At 38.9% G+C, this 21,854-nt stretch overlaps 1 protein-coding gene, 1 long non-coding RNA gene and 1 other non-coding gene across 14 annotated transcripts in view; 1 reads left to right on the forward strand and 2 right to left on the reverse strand.

Annotated features, from left to right (window-relative positions):
* The window catches only part of MCTP1 (multiple C2 and transmembrane domain containing 1), a 568,532-nt gene that overhangs the window by 37,693 nt on the left and 508,985 nt on the right, over positions 1-21,854 (reverse strand). The gene's annotated exons all lie outside the window — the stretch shown is intronic.
* Positions 1,204-1,304, reverse strand: LOC111767116 (small nucleolar RNA U13). The gene has a single exon (XR_002799009.1). It is a non-coding gene; the product is annotated as a small nucleolar RNA U13 (small nucleolar RNA).
* On the forward strand, positions 15,480-19,093 carry LOC111767101 (uncharacterized). The gene is made up of 3 exons (XR_002798996.3): positions 15,480-15,568; positions 16,196-16,269; positions 19,008-19,093. It is a non-coding gene; the product is annotated as an uncharacterized lncRNA (long non-coding RNA).

Below are 21,854 nucleotides of genomic sequence, written 5' to 3' on the forward strand. Positions count from 1 at the left end.
AACAAGATGACACAGCAAAAAGGAACACAGATTCCCAGTGCCGCTGATAAGGATGGAAGCGGTCACAGAAGGACACGTAGCAAGTGGACACAGAAAGCAGACAACTGGGGTGGGGGTAGAAGGGTAGAGAAATAAATTAAAAAAAGAAAAGGCAGGAAGATGGCTAACTAGTGGAAGCAGGGAAGACTTCACAAGGAAAGCAAATGATTTTATCATTTACCAAAGCCAAACAATCAAGAACAAACATCTAATGAAAATGTTAAAATAACCCAATGTAAAAAAACCAAAAACAACAACAGGGGAATTATTCACTGGTTTGTCACTTCTACTATTTTCTATAAATGGGATTAAGAATTGGCCATACTAAAATTAACCCAAAGTAGTATCCAGAGAAGTATCTAATGTTGGCTTATTAGCAAACCTACAAATTTACTCATATTCAATGCAACAAAAAATAATTGAGGGTCTATGATATACCAAGTTCTGATTACATGCAAGGGAGAGAGAAAACACCAGCAGAGGTGACAGAAATAAAGGAGGAAACTTGAAGCCTCAGGAAGGTGAGATGAGATCAAGCAGAACATGAAAAATGCTTTATGGCAGGTGCCAACAAGGAGCTATCAGGGTTACAAACTCAAGTGCCTCTATTCACGAGGCTGAGTGAGAGCGCAAGCCCCATGGTGGGGGCATCCACAACTCAGCACCTGCTGATTAAGGCTATGTGGCCACTCAGCCCCAATGTCGCTAGCTCAAAATCCACATTTTTCCGTGAGATCTGGTTTTTGAAGGTTATTTTAAAATGCCACCAACAGGCTGAATGCAGCCCTTTAGCAAACTGGCCATTTGCAGCTTCTTTGCTTCCAAAATGCATGAGGTGGAAAGATGGTGGAAAAGGGAGCAGTCCTTCCACCGAAACAACAATTAAAAAGGCAGGAACTATCTGAAACAACTATTTTGAAACTCTGGAGGCCAGAAGAACACTGTTCAGCATCCAGAGATAAATGGGAGAAAGAGACTGACAAATATGGTACTAGTAAATTGCTCTCCCCAGGTGGTGGCTACTGGGATCTATCTGCACTCCCCCTTCACAGCGTCCAGCCCCGGGTCAGACTGGAAGTGACAGAAAAGTTTGTAAAAAAATCTCCTTCCCCATGAACAGGGGTGGGCACAGCAGAATACTGATTATGGCTTTTTTTTTTTCCATGTCAGATGGGTAATGTACTGATGTCGTAACAAGTCTGAGGGAGGCAGATCACATAAATGCATGAATACCCATTCATCATGCTTGTGAACCTTAAAAGGATCTGATCATGGCTTTTGATTAGTGACTTTAGATAGCTGGGGGCTGGCTCTGAGGGCAGGCATTGTTTCAACCCACCCTGGACAAAGGCCAGGGTAGAAGATACTTAAAGACACTGCACTTCCTCAGGGCTGTTGGGGACAGTCACTTGAAGGGCTACATTTGCTGGGCAGGCCAAGACAGCTCAGCTTTGAGGAGCCATGGAAGAAGCCCTTGGCGCCCCTCCTGAACATCTCCCCAGGGAATCTGGGAGCCAGTCTGCGTCCCTGCGTGGGTAGCTGGCCTTGTTTTGGCTGGGAAAGACTGGCTTGGGAAGGTACTCTCTGAGATGTCCCTCCTCACAGAATATGCTCTCCAGACAAAAGCAGCATGAGTCAATGAAGGCAGTATAAAACACTAGAGAGGTGGACAATCTGGGGCAAGGGCCTATTAGCTTTAAACACCTTGGAGAGGGAGATCTGTCTCCTGTCCGCTATTAAAAGAAGAGTTCAAAAACAACTAATGAGCAATATCCCAGGACAAGACCCAGGCCCAGAAAGACAGGGAGAACCACGCACACTGCATTCGCCTTGGGCAGACCTTTCTGGTAGGAGGACTGAAACTAAAGAAAATCTGTTTTATCAACAGCTGGTTACAAAATCAAGAAACAGACATCTCTGGGAATAAATCCCAGAGTTAACATTTTAAAATATTAAAATGTACTGTGGGCAACAAAAGAGTACAATTCAAACAAAGATAGAGGAAGTGATAGCCCATATGAAGGAAGAGGATGAAAATACAGAAAACACTAATGAAGATGACAAGAGTGTGGACATACCAATCAAAGCCTTTTTAAAAAATGATCTTAAAAATGCTCAAGGAAATGAAAGAAAATACAGAGAAAGAAGTAAAGGATATCAGGAAAACAGTGGATGAGCAATATGAGAATCTTAGTAAAGAGAAAGAAAATTTAAAAAGGAACCAAACAGAACTACCGGAGTTGAAGACCACAATAACTGAAATGAAAAATGTCCAGGAGGGTTTCAAGAGCAGACTGGAGCTGTCAGAGAAAAGACTCAGTGAAAGCGAAGACAAAACACTTGAAATGAATCAGGCCAAGGAGCACAAACATAAAAGAGTTATGAAAAGTGAAAATAGCCTTAGGCATCTTTGGGGCATCATGAAGTGTGCCAACATATGCATTATGTGAATCCCAGAAGGAGAAGAAAGAGAGAAAGGGGCGGAAGGAATATACAAAGAAGAAATAAAAGAGAACTTCCCAAACTTAGGAAAAGATGTAAATATGCACATCAAAGAAGTCCAGTGAACACCAAACAGGATAAACATGAAGAAAAATACTCCCCATCAAATACTGATCACCCTATCAAACATAAAGGACAAAGAGAGATTTCTGAAAGCTGCAAGAGGACAGCAACATGTTATGTACAAAGGAGCCCAGTTAGGTTGAGTTTCTCATCAGAAACCATGGAGGCAGGAAGACAGTGGGTTATTTAAAGTGCTGAAGGAAAAACAACTGCCAACCTAGAATTTTACAACCTGTTGAGACTTTCAAAAATGAGGGAGAAATTAAGACATTTTCAGATATACAGAAGGAGTTCATCACCACTAGACCTGCCCTACAAGTAATGTTTAAGGACATTCTTCAGCCTGAAAATAAAAGACCCTAGACAGTGACTCAAAGCAGCACAAAGAAGTAAAAACCTGTAGTAAAGGTAACCATTTGGGTAATTATAAATGCCAGTATTATTGTAGTGTATTGTTTGGCATGTATGTCTGCTTCATACTTCCTATAGGTGCTAAAATGAAAATGTATAAAAGTAATGATGGTTTTTGCTCTGGACAGCCGAGAGAGGAAGATACAACAAAGCCTGAATTTTAAAGAAGTATGAAGATCATAATGCTAAATGTTTTCCCAAAAAAAGATGGCTGAAAAAAAAAAAAAACAACAACTATAAGAGGTACCTAAAATTACAACATATAGGTAGCTGTAGATCAATGTTCAGGTCCATAGCCGTGGTATTCAGAAATTCTTCTTAGCCTCAAATGTGGCATGCAACCATCTTGGGAAGGAAAAATGAATTGGCCAAGAAAATAGAAGAATATAAGCAAATGGAGAAAATTAGTTTGTTGATAACCTTATCTCAGTTTAATACTTATATTTTTAAATTCTGAGCAATAAAGTCTGTTTTCTTAAAAACAATAAACGTAATGATGAATCATGGTTGTGGACATTCAATGTACAAAGATATAAATGTATAAATGGTAACAAGTACTGAAAAGGGGGGTGGGGAGGCAGAAGGGTATAGGAAAATATACATACATGCTATTGAGGTTAAGTTGATATCATACCAAATAGGATTGTTATATATTTAGGATGTTAAATGTTAACCCCATGGTAATCACAAGAAAAATAAATGAATATATCCTGATAGAAATGAGAAGGCACTCAATATGGGACAACACAAAACGTCAAATCAAAAGTAGGCATCATGGAAGAATTGAGGGACAAAAATGGAACAAGACTTACAAAGGCTAAATGGCAAAATGGCAAAAGAATAGCCTGGATAATCAGTAGAGACTTTAAATGTAAATGGATTAACCTCTCCAGTCAAAAGGCAGAGATTGGCAGAATAGATTAAAAAAGCATGACCCAACAATATGATGCTATCTTCAACAGACTCATTGTAAATTCAAAGATACAAGTAGGGTGAAAGTGAAAGGATGGGAAAATTTGCCATGCAAGTAGTAACCAAAGGAGAGCTGGGGTGGCCATATTAATATCAGATAAAATAGACTTTAAGTCAAAAAGAGTTATGAGGGACAAAGACTGTCTTTATATACTGACAAAGGGGACAATTCAACAGGAAGATGTATCATTATAGATATATATGCACGTAACAGCAGAGGTCCAAAATATATGGAGCAAATACTATAGATTTGAAGCGAGAAACAGATGGTTCTACATTAATAGGAGAATTTAATATATCACTTTCAATAATGGATAGAACATCTACTCAGAAGATCAATAAGGAAATACAAGTCTTGAATAATAACTAAACCAACTAAACTAAGAGAAATATATAGAACTGTCACCCAACAAAAAAGAGAATACACATTCTTCTTAAGTGCATATGGATCATTCTCCAGGACAGACTATATGTTAGGTTACAAGTCTCAAGAAACTAAAAAATATTGACATCATAAAATGTATATTCTTTAACCACAAAGGAATTAGGCTCAGAGTCAATACAGAAGGAGAAATGGAAAATTCACAAACATGTAGAAATTAAACTACATACTCTTAAACTATTACCAGGTTAAAGAAGAAATAACATGAATGAAAATGAAAATACAACATACCAAAATTCATAGGACACAGTGAAGGCAGTGTTGAGGAGAAATTTATAGCTCTAAATGCTTATAATTAAAAAATAGAAGATTTCAGATTATGCTTCTGATTTGAAAACTGGAAGAACTAGAAAAAAGAGCATATTAAAACCAAAGTTAGCATAAAGAAAGAAATAAAGATTAGATTGGGGATAAATGAAATAGAAAAAAAACAATAGGGAGAATCAATGAAAGCAAAAGTTGGTTCTTTGGGGGGAAAAAATCAATAAAATTGACACACCTTTAGAGTGACAAAGAACAAAAGAAAGAGGATAAAAATAATGAAAACGATAAATAAGGAGTACATTACTACTGACCCCACTGAAATGAAAAAAAAAAGAATATAAGAAGATATTACAAACAAATGTACAGAGATAAATTAGAAAACCTCAATGAAACAGACAAATTCTTAGAAACACACAAACTACCTACTTTGACACAAGAAGAAATGAAAATCTCAACAAACCAATTACTAGTAAAGAGACTGAATCAGTCATCAAATCCTCCCAACAAAGAAAAGTTTAGGACCATATGACTTCACGGGAGAATTCTACAAACATTCCAAGAAGGCTTAACTCCAATTCTCCTCAAACTCTTCCAAATCATTTAAGAGGGAACACTCCTTAATTCATGCTATGAGGCCAACATCACCCTCATATCAAAGCCAGATAAAGATATCACAAGGAAAGAAAATTACAGACCAATATTTCCTATGAATATAGATGTAAAAATCCTCAACAAAATATTAGCAAATAGAATCCAATGGCATAGTAAACCATGATCAAGTAGGATTTATCCCCGGTATGCAAGGTTGGTTCAACATAAGGAAATCAATTAATGCAATACACTCATTAACAGAATGAAGGAGAAAAAAAACATGTTCATCTCAACTGATGCAGAAAAGGCATTTGACAAAATCCAGCACCCCTTCTTGATCAAAATACTTGAAATACTAGAAATAGAAGAGCCTTCCTCAACATAATAAAGGATATATATGAAAAGCTGACAGTTAACATGATGCTTAATGGTGAGAGAATGAAATCTTTCCCTCTAAGATCAGGAATAAGACAAGGATGCCCATTGTCATCACTGTTATTCAACACTGTACTGGAAGTTCTTGCCAGAGCAATTAGGCAAGAAAAAGAAATAAAAGGCATCCAAATTGGAAAGACAGAAGTAAAACTTTCCCTAGGCGGCGGACTTGGCCCAGTGGTTAGGGCATCCGTCTACCATATGGGAAGTCCGCGGTTCAAACCCCGGGCATCCTTGACCCGTGTGGAGCTTGCCCATGCGCAGTGCTGATGTGCACAAGGAGTGCCCTGCCACGCAGGGGTGTCCCCTGCGTAGGGGAGCCCCACGCTCAAGGAGTGCACCCCGTAAGGAGAGCTGCCCAGTGTGAAAGAAAGTGCAGCCTGCCCAAGAATGGCACCGCCCACACGGAGAGCTGACACAAGATGATGCAACAAAAAGAAACACAGATTCCCGTGCTGCAGTCAACAACAGAAGCGGACAAAGAAGATGCAGCAAATAGACACAGAGAACAGACAACTGAGGTGGGGAGGTGGGGAAGGAGAGAGAAATAAATAAATAAATAAATAAATAAATAAATAAATAAATAATTTTAAAAAAAACTTTCCCTATTTTGCAGATGACATAATCCTATACAAAGAAAAGCCTGAAAATCCACAGCAAACCTCCCAGAACTAATAAACAAATTCAGCAAAGTGGCACCATGCAAAAATCAGTATTTTTATATACACAAGTAATGAACAATCAGAAGTGGTAATTAAGAAAGAATTCCATTTACAATAGCAACTAAAAGAATCAATCTAGGAATAAATCTAACTAAGGATGCAAAGGGTTTGTACACTGAAAGGTACAAAACATTGCTACAATAAATCACAGAAGACCTAAATAAATGGGAGGACATTCCATGTTCATGGATTGGAAGACTAAATATCATTAAGATGCCATTCCTACCCAAAGCAGTTTATAGAGTCAATGTTATTCTAATCAAAATTCCAAGTCTTCTTTGCAGAAATGGAAAATCCACTAATAAAATTTATATGGAAGGGTAAATGAATAAAAAAAAGAGGAATGAAGTTGGAGGACCCTCACTTCTCAATTTTAAAACTATCAGAAACCCACATTAATCAAAATAGCATGATACTGGCACAGGGACAGACATGCAGATGAATGGAATCAAATTGAGAGCTCAGAAATCAACCCTCACATTTATGGCCAACTGACTTTGACAAATGGGCAAAGACCACTCAATTGGGAAAGAATATTCTCCTCAACAAATGGTGTTGGGAAAACTGGATCCCAATTTCCAAAACCAAAGGACATCCCTTGCCTCATACTTTATAAAACAATCAGCTCAAAATGGATCAAAGACTTAAATATAAGAGTCAGAACTATCAAACTCAGGCAAACATGTCCAGGACCTTGTGTCAGGAAATGGCTTCTTAGACTTTATACCTAAAGCACAAGCAACTAAAGGGGGGGGGGGGGGGGGAGGAAGAGAGAGATAAATGGGAACCCATCAGAATTACAAACTTTTTTACTTCAAAGGACTTTAACATGAAAGTAAAATGACAACCTGCACATACAATGGGAGAAAATATTTAGAATCACATAACCAATAAAGGTTAATATCTAGAATATATAAAGAATTCTATTCAACTTAATGAAAAAGACAACACAATTTTTAAAATGGGCAAAAGACTTGAATAGGCATCCCTCCAAAGAAGATATACAAATGGCCAGAAAGCACATGAAAAGATCTCAACATCATTAGATATCAATGCAAACAAAACCACAGTGAGAAACTGTTTCTCACTTATTAGTTTGGCTGCTTAAAAAAAAAAAAGGAAAATAAGTATTGAAGAGTATGCAGAGAAATAGCAACACTCATTCACTGCTGGTGGCAATGTAAAATGGTACAGCTACTGTGGAAGACAGTTTGGAGGTTCCTCATAGAGTCAAGTATAGAGCTACCATGTGACCCAACAATTTTGTAATATGAACCCAAAAGAATTGAAAGCAGGGACTCAAACAGATGTTTGCACACTGCTGTTCATAGTGGTAGTATTTATAATTGCCAAAAGCAGGAAACAACCCAAACGTCCATCAACCAATTAATGGATAAATCAAATGTGGTATATACATAAAATGGAATATTATTCAGCCATAAAAAGGAATGAGGTCCTAATACATGCAACAACATGGATGAACCTTGAAGACACCATGTAAAGTGAAAGACAGAAAAGGATAAATATTGTATGAACTCACTGATTTGAAATTATTAGTATAAGCAAATTCAAAGTCAGAATCTAAAAGATAGGTTACCAGGGAACAGGTTGGGGATAGGGAATGGGAAGCTGAGGCTTAAAATTTACAGTTGCTATTTAGAATGATGGAAATGTTTTGGTAATGGGTGGTGATGATGGTAACACAACACTGTAAATGTAAGTAGTAGCATTGAAATTTATGAATGTGATTAAAGAGGAAATGTTAGATTATATATAGGGTAACATAATTTTTCTTTAAATCTATGGAACTATACTACATAAACTGTGAACCCTAAGTCAAACAATGGACCATAGTTAGTAATACAATTATAAAAATTGCTTTTACCACTTATAACAAATATTTCACACCAATGCAAGTTGTTAATAATAGAGTGTTACACGGGAACCCTGTATTTCATGCATGATTGTTCTGCAGACCCACGACTTTTCTAATTACAAAAAAATAAAAAATAAAAGCAAAATGCTTGAGGTACAATGATGGCGGTCTTGATTAAGGGGTAAGAGTTCAGGGTTTGTATCAGATTCAAATCCTGCCCTGCCTGTGCTGTACAAACTTGGTCAAATCCCTTAAAATGCCTCTGAGTTTTGGTTTCCTTACCTTTAAACTGAGTATAAAGCCATAGGGTTTTTGTGAGGAGAAAGTATGAGGCTAGCATGTAGTGAGCTTCCAAAAAAATGGCATGTTTATTATCTTCCTGAAGGAAGGGAGATTAGAGCTGGTTCTTAAGGGATGAGTAGGATTTGAACTGGCAGAGATGGCCTGGGGGAGCATTATGAGCATTCCAGGGAGAGGGAACAAAGGCTGAAAGACTAAAAAGAGGCAAGGGATCCTGTCTTGGAAATGTAATGTTGCCTGGATTGGCTGGAACAAAGAGCACATGAGTGAGCACAGAGTGAGTGAATACCAGAATGTCAGCTGGAGATCTGTGCTTGGGTTGGCTGGACTTCATGTCATGGGAAATGGGGAGACAAAGGTTTTGAGCAGGGAAGTTACCAGATCAGGGCTGTTCTTTATAATGCATTCATCTAACTAATGCTTATTGAGGGTCCTACACCGTGCCAAGGACTATATTTGGTCCCGGGGTTACAATGGTGAACAAGGCAGACAAAGTCCCCCTGCTCTATGGAACATACATGCTGGAAGTTACAGTAAGCAGGTGTGGCTTGGATTGCAGGAGCCTGGGGTAGAAAAGACTAGTTGGTAGGCCATTGCTAGTCACCAGGAGGATTAATGAGGGTCAGATTTAGGGCAGTGGTATTGAGATAATCAAGAAAAATGACTCAGAGATAGTAGGGAGAGAGAAGTTGTTGGCAAGACAGGCTTTTGAGCTGGGATTACAGGGCAATATCAGAAACAAGGAAGGGCAGAGGAGGCACTGCTGAGAACAATGAATTTATTTTATCCTCGTGGACTTTTGATAAATGGTGCACTGGTCTTTCATTGCTCCATCACTGCAGCATCTTAGCCAAATGACCGTTTCTGAAGTAGCTGAGCTTTCTTACCAAAACACACTTCTTCACTGGATTATGTCCAGGAATTTGATACCAAGACTAAACCTGTTCTTAGCTCATCTCCAAAGGTTCAGTAACAAAGATGAAGCTTAAACAGAACATCTCTTAACAGGTAACCATTTGCTTTAGAGATGGTGAAAAATAAGAAGACTCTAGAGCAGGGGTTCTAACCTTATTTGTTCCACAGACCCCGTTGCCAGTCAGGTGAAAACCAGAGACCTCTTACTAAGTTCACACTATACTGTGTATTATTTAATAAATATGTCACACCCACCCCAACACATCCCCACAAGAATAATGTTTTTATGTATTTCAATTCAAGCTCAAGGACCCCTGGTTAAGAACCCCTGCTCTAGAGCACTCCTATGACATGCTCTACCTGAAAAGAATAAAAATGTTCTGAAGCTATTTCTCATGCCCGTAGATTTCTTTTGCATAGACCTGAGTGCAGCAAGGTCCAAGATGGACCCCAAGAACATCCATTAGGGGTTCAGGTTTGAGGACTTGCTTAATGACCACCTTCCTGTTTGGGAGCAGTATATCCTCAGGTAAATTAACTTTTTCTAGGTGGTGATTCCTAGTCATGGCAAAACTCAGAGAGTGCTTGCTCTTTGGTGCAAGGTGTATGGTGGGGAAAAGGAAGAGTACTGGCTTTCCTGACTTCTTACAGAGTGGTCATCTCTTTCCATGCTGAGGGAATTTGAGGAAGGGGGCAAGTAAAATACTTTTCTTTGGTTCCTCATGACCTCATTTTCAGCTTGTCTCTTTTCTCTCCTACAAGGGTAGGGATAGAGGGCAGTTACAATGATAAGAAAGTCAGAGGGGGAGAAAGAGACATTCTATTGTTCTGCATCTGAGTATCTTCAACAAAGTTATCAGGTATTGCTGAAGAGAGAAATTAAGAGCAGAATCATAGTATTTGTATTCCTAGCATCTAGCACAATGTCTGCCTGATACATAGTAGGCACTTAATATTTGTTGAAGAAAATACTTATTTCTTCAACAAGTAAATAAACATGAGTCAACATTACTCAGTGTATCTTCGAATGTTTACTTGTAAGAGAATGAATATTCAAGTAGTTTAAGTAATAGGGTTAATTTTCCTCACATAGTAGAATGGTTAGGAGGAAGCCATTCTGATGTTATTTTAGATATTCAAAGCTATATTGGAACCCTAAGCATTTCTGATCTTTCCTTTCCATCATCCACTTGTTTATTGCATTATGGTGGCAAGATAGTTGCCCCAACTCTAGGCATTACATCCACATCCCAGAAAAATTTGTCTTTCAGTTCTTTTGCCAGAACAATATTGTATGGGCACACATAGCTGAAATGAAATCTTAGGAAATTGGTATTTAGCCAGATTCCTCATTAAGTGGACAAAAATCAGTCTTCTGTTAGCAAGGGGAAATGGGAAAGTGGACATTGAGTAGACAATGTGTTGGCTACACTTTGAGTCCCTCCACTCTTAATACTTAAACTACCCGTTTTACTTTGTATTATAATTAATGTTATTTATGTCACTTATTTTCTCTCCCAGACTGAAGGCAGAACCTATGTTCTATTCATTTTTTTCTCTATCTTTTACACAGTAGGCCTTTAATAAGTATTGTTGAATATATTGAAAACTATGATGAATGTTTTTTGAAGAACATGTAAAATGATGCTTAAGTACTTATAAAAAGAATAAATATGAATTCATTTTTACTTTTGTGCATTAGCTATTAATCTATTTTAACCACACTAAGAAAAGTAGGCTTAAGTGGAATTTCAGAAAGGGGAATATGAAAATAAACATGAACAACAAATATAAAGCATTCTTATAATCGTAAAAACAATGCCAATAAAACTGAAATTTATCTCTACAGAAAGAAGTTAGTTCTGTTTCTTTGTCCTCCAATGCATTCTGTACCATAAAGATAGGAAGATTATTTTAGAAATACTAATTCTTTCAGGTTCAGAAACCTTCAGTGGGTCCCAATGCACATAAGAAACTTAGCATATTCCTTGCTCCAGTGTTCAAAACTTTACAACATGACCCCACATGACCTAACTCTGCCACTGACATTTTGCTCCAGCCAATCTTTTCTATTCACTGCTCCCTCAATGCCTCTTGGACATTCCATCTACCTTGTGCTTTGAATACCTTCAACTACCCTCTTTTGGCCTGTCTAAATGGACTTAGTCTTCGAAGACTGGCTCAAGTATCAGGTGGAAAATTAGATAATGTGAGCTTCCAACATTCCTTAGGCTTTATCATTTTGACTGAAATGGAATACAGTTTGCCTATGGATTTCTTGTGCCTCTATTGGATTTTGTTCTTCTAGTTGTCTAAGAGTCACAGGGAAGACCTTTCATTCTTTCTTTTCTTTGGATATCTTACTCATGGTAAAAATCATGGTAACTATTTTTTCTATAAGAGTAAACTGATTGCTAGAATTCTGATAGTGATCCTGCTTACCATTTAACTAACAACTATATAATTAATTGTATATTAACTAACATTCACAATATGGCAGAACTACATTAAAGACTATCTGACCTTTCTAATCATATGAGGTAAGTACCATTATAATTCTCATTTTGCAGATAAAAGAAGAGGAAATATACCCTAGACATCTTTTAGTCCAAGAGTGGATAAACATTTTCTGTAAAAAGCCAGATAGTCAATATTTTAGATACAACTCTGCCATTGCAGCATGAAAACAGCCATAGGCACTAAGTAAATGAATGGGTGTGTCTATGTACCAGTAAAACTTTATTTACAAAAACATGCAGTGGGCTGGATTTGGTCCACAGGCCATAGTTTGCTGACCTCTATTCTATTCCAAATAACCCATTTTCTATATTAGGCCAAGAATGGTAAAGCTGCTTACTCCAGAGTGTGTCAGAGGCAGATCTAGAATCCAGGTCTTCTGATTAGCTGTCTAGTGGTCTACTAAGTGAATTGGGATATGGCTTCTGTAATAAGTTGAACTTTTGAAGCTATAAGGCAGATCAGAAGTGATTGACTTATTTAGACAATTTGACCCAAACAATTAGATTTATGTTAATTTGAAGTGGATTTTATTCTATCTTTTGAGTCTTCCAGAGGTAAATGGACTTTTAAACTTAGGTTACGTATCTTTCAGAGGAAAGCACTTTCTAGGCTAGAAAAACACAAGCCACAGTTTCACGTATAGTTAGGACTTGGTGCTTGTTCAAGAGCTTGTTATAGAATTACTAAAACATTGTCAGGATGGTGATGATTTAAGATTCCTGAAAGATTTACGAGTGCCTCTGAACACACATAGTCCCTATCAACTTTATAACTTAGTCCCCCATTTTACCAGGGGGCATTCTGGCATGGCTATGTGGGGCAAGGAACAGCCTTTGTGGCAAAAGTAAAAAACCCATGATTATTTGACCTTCTTAGCCTCACGCTCTGAAAGATTTAGTTCAGCATTGTTGATTCAAATCTTTGATCAGAAATAAAGTTTCCATGGGTCAAGCTATTGTTCTATGACCTTTGTTTCCTTCTATTAATAGTCTTGGATTGTCATGGAAAACATAGTTAACATTCTCTTGTGCATCCATTTCTTGAGCACTGTTATTGGCACTCCAAGATTCTCAAGGATTGTCTCAGAAGTCTGAAATGATATTAGTAGCTTCCAGAAAGAATTTCTTGGAGCCAGTAGTACTTTAACACTATGTTTCAGGCTCTCTGTTGGGCCCTCAAACTGAGCAGAAAACAAGAGAAGTAAATTGAACCTAAGGTATTATACTTTAGTACCCTGGGTAAAGACAAGATGCTGTTAAGTTGACTGCTCACAGTAGACTAGCCATTAGCAGACTGGCTGGCAGATGCAAGAGTGCTCAACTCAAGGCTGAGCGATGAGTGGACTCTGAAAGGTCAAGGATACAGTTCTCCCTCATGCTGCCGCTGCAATGGCAGCCTGGCAGCGTACTTGCCCTTGACCTATGTTGTGACCTGGGGTTTTATGTTCTGATTCTAAGCGTCCATGTCTTATTAATATTAGATTCTGTGCATCATATTTAAATACTTAGATCAAATTTGAAATAAGTTCAGACTCCTCACCACCCTGTATAATTTTGACTCATCTATCACAAAGGAGACTAAAGAAAAACATTCTTTGAGTAGAGAAAAGTATTACTTGCTGTGCTTGAGTGGGCAAATGGCAAAATGGGGTTTTATTTGGTGATACCTTCTAGCATTCCAGACATATATAGCCCTGTACCATCAAGATTGTTTTTTTCCTTTAATAGAGAAGTTGTGGGTTTATAGAACAATCACACATAAAACACAGGATTTCCCTATACAACCCTGTAATTAACACCTTGCACTGACGTGGAATATTTGTTAATTGATGATAGCATATTAACTATAAACATGGACATAAAACTGTAGTCCATAGTTGAGCTTATGTTTCACTGTAGTTAGTTCCATGGATTTTTTAAAAAAAATTTATTCCGTTACCATGTATAATCTAACAATTCTACTTTTAATCACATTCAGATATATTTATTTGATGAATGGAAAATATTAGAAATATTTTATCAAAGCAGATGGAAAAGAAAGCTAGTGTCCCACATTTGAGAATCTGTAAGTGACAATACTGAAGTAAGAAAATTGTCATCAATCTGTTAAGGGTGACATTTATGGGGCAATTTTATATGTCTGGCCCTGGGCAGAGAGTTACTAATACATTTTATCAATGCTGTGAAGAAGCACTATTGTTGAACCCATCATGTAAATGGGGAAACTGAAGTTATTGAGAGGTTAAGCAATTTACCTAAAGTCACTCAGCTAGTAAGTGATGGAGCTGGAATCCAAACAGAGGAAGTCTGACTTTAGCGCTTGAATGAACCGTTAGTACAGTCTGTACTGTTACCTGATATCGTTAGCCTTCAGTGTAGACTTGAATGAGAGACAGAGAGAGAGAGGAAGTAGAATGTATCAGTTCCCTTGGTCCTTAGATCACTGCTGCCATATGACCAATATGGTACCAATATTATCAAGTACATCTCACCATGTGTCTTGTCTGGGTCCAGGGTAGTCACAGAGGAGGTACCAGCCCTGAAGAGTTGCTATTCCCCCAACAGTGACCCAAGTCTTCATCTTGATTCTGTAATGCTATTGAAGTATCAGGGGGAGGTACTAAGTCCTCAACAGTTCAGATGAAATATTCTTGGGTAAATAAAAGTTAATTAAGTTATTCCTGCCCTTCATTATTTTAAACTCAGGAACTTACTAGGCTCTTGTCGTAATGACAAAAGCTGTGCACAAATACTCTGGCACTCATTCTGGACCCCTGGCAGGAGTGTGCTTCCCACCCATTTGAAGTGACTTGTCTTGGCCAATGAAAGGTGAGCGGAATGGTATGTGTTGCTTCCAGGAAGAAGTTTTAAGAGCCAGTGCATTCTTCACCATGCTTCTCCTTCTGACTTGGTGACTGGTGTTATTCCAAACAGCAGCTGCTCTGATAGCCCAGGTCCCCAAGGTGCGGGTTTTACCAAAGGCATGAAGCAAAGTCCCCTGCCCACTTATGATGGATACACGGTATGAGCAAGAAATAAAACATTGTGGTTTTGAGGCCCTGGGATTTGGAGTTATTACTGTAGCAACACTTAGCTTATTCTAACTGGTTTGTTCTTACTGAAAATGCTGACACCTAATTCAAAGCAGCAGCAGTAGCACAGAGTATATGGCAGAAGGGAGTTAGGCGTCTGGCTATTAGGAAAGCCATCAGTGCCGCCAGCTAACAGGAAATATCCCAAGAGGATTGGAAAATGCAGCACAGGAAGGAAGCATTTCCAATATCCAGGAATGCAACCTGGCCAGGATTTTCTCTGTGGAAGCCCAAGAATGGAATTTCTAATTCTTGCAATGGACCCAGACTGTAAGAAGAGCATGCAAGAGGCCCACATCTTTCCCACCTGCTCTTTAACAAGAACAGACACACCGAGAAAGCAACATGGAGTTGTTCACCTAAAAACTGGCTACACCGAAGTAACTACTCTGAAGCAAAACACTTTAAGTGCCTTGATAGATACGGTAAGTCCGCAGAGCTACCAAGGGCTTTTCTTTCTCTTTTTCGTAATCATCGAAAAGAGCAGTGCTGTGAGCTAGGGGGTTTAAACAGAAAAGAAATTGAAATCCATGACAGTGATGACTTAATAATATTGCAAATTATAGTTTTTAGTTCAGGTAATTTAGCATACCAAATCACAGTTTAATTTCCTTCGACAGAGCCCAGGCATGCGAGATAGTATATGGGAGAAGGCATAGGGTGGGGAGGAGGGAGAAGAGGAAAGCGAGGGGAAGCATGCTAAGACCCTTCACATGCAAGTATGCCTGGAAGACTAATAAAAGAGTGTGTGAAGACACTTCAGTCATGTGTGTGGGCCTAGGTCCCTGATCTTCAGGAGGCCAAGAACCCTTGCTTCCTTTGTTCAGGTGTCTACTTCTCCTGCTGGATGGAATGTGAGGATCTAGTGCCCAGAAAGAATGCATAAAGAGTGCGGTGCATTGACAGCTGTGAAAGAAAGAATGACTTTGAGAGTGTCAGCAAAGCAGAGCTGCTTCTGAATGGCATGTGTCCTTGATTGCACACAATGCCGTGCTAAGGGATGGGAGGAGAGAGAGGGCCTGAATCACTTAAGGATTTGTCTTTTGTTCTAGGACAAACCTTCCAGAAAGAACCACTGTTCAATCCTACTCACTATTCTTGAAAAATAGTCAAATAGCTTCCTCGGGTAAGCCATTTTAACTCACCTGGCTGAATCCACACATATATGCTTGGCAGGAGAATCAGAGAATACTTCTGATGGAATTTCATGCGAACTGATGTACTGAGTTGCACCCACGTCAAGACAGTGAAGATGAACCCTCAGAGCTAACTTGGGAAATATTCGTTGTTCAAGCCTGTCAGTATCACCCAGCCAGACTGCAGCTAATCAGCTTGACCAAATGTTAACCAGAGTACTTTGGAATAGGCATGCCCCTCTGCACATTCCTGAGTTTGGAAGTTAGGGGTCAGACAGGCAGGTTGAGTTTGCAGGTGCCTAAAACAAAATTTCTAAGGTGCCCGACAATCACCTAGTTAAAAATATTTTTTAAAATCCTGGGTCCTATCCCATTCTTACTAAATTAGAATCTCTTGGGGTAGACAAAAGGAATCTGTTTTAACAATGTCCCTAGATTACTCAGATGAAAACCAGATTTTTTGTTGTTGTGGTGGGGGTGTTTGTTTTAAAATCTCCTCACAGCTGTGGGGATGAAAAGAAAATGCAATCCTTTGTAAATATAAACAATGCAAACATAATAACCAAAACATCCACAGAGACAAATCTCAATCCAAAGAGCTCCTAAGTAGATGGATCATCTATCATCCATATTGGGACAATGTGAAATGGGGCACTATTAATAATTATAGCAGGATAACGTGTAAACGAGGACTTGTGGTCACCTGAGTTCTAAAACAAGTCTGGGCAGCTAGGATATTTAGGCTACCAACCTAAGAGCAAGTCCTCATCCAAGTCTTGAAGCTTAGCAATTGCTGCAGACATTTTTGTAGCATGGGATTCTTGGGCCCTAACGTCTGAGAACTTAATTCAGAGCCTCGCCATCACTTGATCAGAGCAGGATCCACTCAGGTCGCAATTACCCCAAGTGGAAAGAAATCTTGACTTCACGTTAAAGTGAACACAACAGTGTTATTTATTTCACAGCAACTTCAGAATTCAGTCTCATGAGATGTATGAGATTGGTCCTCAGAAGCACAGAAGGGAGAAACCACTAGGCATTACTGTATTATCTACAATCATCTTACAGTTTCTAGCAAATACCTTTTCTTCAAGTTTTTCATGTTGTCACAAGGGGTTCCTACTACTTTCTTCCTGGGAGAAATATTGCAATATTCTTGTAGGGCAAAGAAAGAGGGACTGTACATTTTCATTATGAAATCCATTTAAAGAAGTCAGCACATTAAAGGTATTTTAAAAGAGCAAAACAGTTAAATGGGAAAGTATGTTTTCCTAAGAAGTGTCATTATTTCTTTGGTTTTTAATCATTATTGTGGTACATGGTTGTTTTTTTAATATATTTATGACATGACTTTATGTTTATTTTCAGGTCTAACTTCTCATTTTTTAAATAAGCTCAAAGTATAGTATCAATTATGTTTCTCTTACTAAACAAAACTATATTCTTGGTTCTACAAGTAAACTCCCCAATACTGGAAATACCTTCTTAAAAAGTGAACACCAGGGAAGCGGACTTGGCCCAGTGGTTGGGGCGTCCTCCTACTACATTGGAAGTCTGAAGTTCCAACCCCAGGCCTCCTTGACCCGTGTGGAGCTGGCCCATGCGCAGTGCTGATGTGCGCAAGGAGTGCCCTGCCACACAGGGGTGTCCCCCACGTAGGGGAGCCCCACACGCAAGGAGTGCTCCCGGTAAGGAGAGCTGCCCAGTGTGAAAGAAAGTGCAGCCTGCCCAGGAATGGCACCACACACATGGAGAGCTGACACAGCAAGATGATGCCACAAAAGATTGCTGGTGCTGCTGCTAAGGATAGATAGAAGCGATCACAGAAGAATACTCAGTAAATGGACACAGAAAGCAGACAACTGGGGGGGGGCGGTTAGAGGAAGGGAGGTGGAAGGGGAGAGGAAAAAAAAAAGTGAACACCAAAGAAACTGTGTGTGCAGAAGAATCTTGGATCCTCACAAAGGAATTTCTCTTCTAAAGATTATATGTAAGGTAGATACAAATAGTGTGTGCCTTTTCCATGTACAGTTGCCAGTGCATTAAATGGAAGGAAAAAATAATTGGTGTGCTGGACCCCAAGAGAAAAGCAGTATCTTAGGAAACAATGAAATAATACTAAGTATTTTTATAGAGGAAGCATGGTGATAGTTACAGGAGAAGGGAAAGAAAAGGAAAGAAAGAGAGAAGTCATTCTTAGATGATTATAAAATATATCTTACTTACCTGAGAGATTTAAAGTGTATTGGCAATGCTTTAAAAAAAAAACTTGTCTTAATTACACGTGAGACCAAAATTCCATAAGAGGTAAATATGTTTTCAGATAGTTTTCTAAAATATGTATAATTTACTCAAGGAAAAGAGGACTGGGTCCCCTGAAACCAATCTAGCCTCACAGGTAAATACAAATTTAAGTATATTTTTAGAAAGTGGAATGTCTTTGAAGAAGCTGGGAAGGTCCATCAGTTAAGTACATAATAAAAATGTATTGGAAAAAATACATCATTTTCTCAGTGGACTACAATTGGCTATGCATAGTAAAAAGTCTTATTTTCAAAAATGTAGTCTGCATCCATAGAGTTTTAAATCTCAATAATGGCATAATTTTTAAAATTCAGAATACTAAGCAATATTAGCAAGAGTGACAGAAGAACTGTATGGTAGATGTCATTCTATAATTTAGAACTCTCTTTGACATCTTTTTTTTCTTCTTCTTCTTTTAAAACAGACTTCATCTAAAGCCATAGGTGAAAAGTTAAAGAAGATGGAGAGCAAAATTCAACTTTCCTTACCGAGCAGTTTGATTGATGCTTTCAGAAGTGTCAAAGTACACTTAACTTTAAAAGTGTATCCTTTTTTTATTATCCAGGCAGAACTTTCCATTATAAACAAACAAAAAGAGAATTTAAAGTGTCTAAGTAACAATTTATCTAGTTCTGCCCCTTACACCTTCATCTGATGGGCAATCCTTCTCCATCCCACTGATTTTGAGGCTTCATCCTCCTAGCTCCTTACCATTCTCCCAGGCCATCCAACCAGTTTTGGCCTCATTTTTCTCCTTCCACTGCAAACTATATGGACTTTACTGTACCTATCCTTATGTTCTTTCTGTATTATCTTATTTCTGTACAAATAGTGCCAGGCTGTTGAGCTGTGAACTGTTCTATTTTGGCTACTATGAATGTTATGTAACATAGCCCCAGCCCAGACTTTATATGTGACTAGCAATCACATTCCTCTCAAGTGCTATTTCAGTCTTTCTCCTTCCTCCAAAGCCTCCCATTCCAATTCTTTACACTCTCAACAGGTGACCATTTCTCCTGCTTTCCTGACAGAACTGAGGCCGGGTGTTCTTCACCCAGAACCTTTCCATAGAACTTCATCCTCATCTCTTAGGTTCTTCCTTCTACCCACTCCCATCTCTTCTGAGACTTCAATCCTCCACTCTTCTAAATCTGAAATTCCTCATTCTCCACCAGTTCCTCTAAAGTAGTCCAAGTTTTCCATTATTAAAACAAACTCCAAGTTCTTGCCCTCTCTGTAAGTTCCTTTTCTCTCTCCCTCTAACCCAAAGCATTCCACAGGGCAGTCCATATCAGCTGCCTCCCATTGCCAACCAGTTGGTTACACATTAGCCTTTTGCTGTTTTCTCCTCTCACCACTTTCGGGAAACTGAGCACAAAGTCATACCTAATCTAATCACCAACTTCATGACTTTCTCAGTTCTCATCTTCCATGACTGATTATGTTTCTCAAAACTCTCAGTGCCCATGGCAGGGACCCTTCCAACTCCCCTTTTACTACTCTGATGATTTCTTTCCAGCCACATGTTCTGTTTAACCTCCCTGCACCCCTTAAACAGAGGCATTCTCCATAGAACTACCCTTGGCCCTCTTCCCTTTCCTCTTCTTTAGTTATTACTTATATCTTGAAAGGATAATTCTCAAGATTAAGTCTCTGGCCATAACCTCTTCTTTGGATTCCACGTTTCAGGTTCCAGAGTCTCCTGGAATACCTGGTTGGATGGCCTGTTGACCACTCAAACTCAGCCCCCTCTAAAATCCTTTCCTGGCGGCAGACTTGGCCCAGTGGTTAGGGCGTCTGTCTGCCACATGGGAGGTCCGCGGTTCAAACCCAGGGCCTCCTTGACCCGCGTGGAGCTGGCCCATGTGCAGTGCTGATGTGTGCAAAGAATGCCCTGCCACACAGGGGTGTTCCCCGCGTAGGGGAGCCCCACGCGCAAGGAGTGCGCCCCATAAGGAGAGCCGCCCAGTGCGAAAGAAAGTGCAGTCTGCCCAGGAATGGCGCCACACACATGGAGAGCTGACACAAGATGACACAACAAAAAGAAACACAGATTCCCGTGCCGCTGACAACAACAGAAGCAGACAAAGAAGACGCAGCAAATAGACACAGAGAACAGACAACCAGGGTGGGGGGGTGAAGGGGAGTGAAATAAATAAATAAATCTTTAAATAAATCTTTAAATAAATAAATAAATAAAATCCTTTCCTATTTAAAACTTCTGTTCTCCTTATCACTACAATCTTCCTGGCGATAGAAGTTATCTAAAAGAGTTGTCATGAGGATGCAATTAGATAATACATGTGAAGTGCTCAGCTTACTTGGCACAATTACTGGGCAGTAAATGGAAGAGGAAAGAAAGAAAGGTCAACTGAGAAAAGAAAAGACATTGCTGTACATTATAAAGGAGAGCTCACTGCTGGTTAAAGAGTGAATGGAGGGGAGGGTGGAAGAGGGTGGTTTCAACTGGGTCTTAAAGAATGAGCAGACAGGGATAAGCAGAAGCGGCATTTCATGTAGATAGAAAGGCAGAGCATAACAAAATCTAGGAAGATTGAAAGCAGTGATATTCCAATGGCAAAGCCCATAGAATTTTGATGACTGATTAGACAGAATGAGAACCAAAGAAGTTTTTGAAACTTCATTATTGGAATAATCGTGCTCCTGGCAGGAATCCATTAGTCATTAAAAGAAGCTAGTTTTAGAAGAAGAACACAAGTTCATATTGAAATATTCTGAGTGTGCTTAATTATGGGACAACTTTCAATGCTTAAGAGGTTGGAAATAGACAACAGACTTGGACAAAACGTAGAACTAGAAATTTATAGCTTCTCGAGAAAAGTTAGGTTTCATTTCTTTTTGTATCCCTCATAGCATCTAACACGGTGCTTTGAATATTCCAATTTTGTGTTATTTATCCAAGGAGGAATGAATGGAGCTAAAGCTTTCAGAGTTATCTTAACTGAGGTGGTGGACATAGATTAGTTCTCTAAAGGAGAATATAATTGGAAGCATTCCAAACATCATTAGAGACAACTGAAGAAAATTTAAGTGTGAACATAAGCAAACAAACCAAAAAAGTCTGGAGTGCTCAGGGAGATAGGAGAGGATCCTAAACGGTAGTCAAGCAAGCATTGGGATAACTACATCGGAAAGGTGAAGGATGACCAAGAGAGGTTATTGATGTCTTCGGGGACAAGTTTAGTAAATCACTATAAACAGAAATCAGAAAAGAAAGAATTACGATTTTAAAAAATGGAGAGGGAAACGG

This window comes from Dasypus novemcinctus, chromosome 2 (assembly GCF_030445035.2).
Source record: "Dasypus novemcinctus isolate mDasNov1 chromosome 2, mDasNov1.1.hap2, whole genome shotgun sequence".
Classification (NCBI taxonomy): Eukaryota; Metazoa; Chordata; class Mammalia; order Cingulata; family Dasypodidae; genus Dasypus; species Dasypus novemcinctus.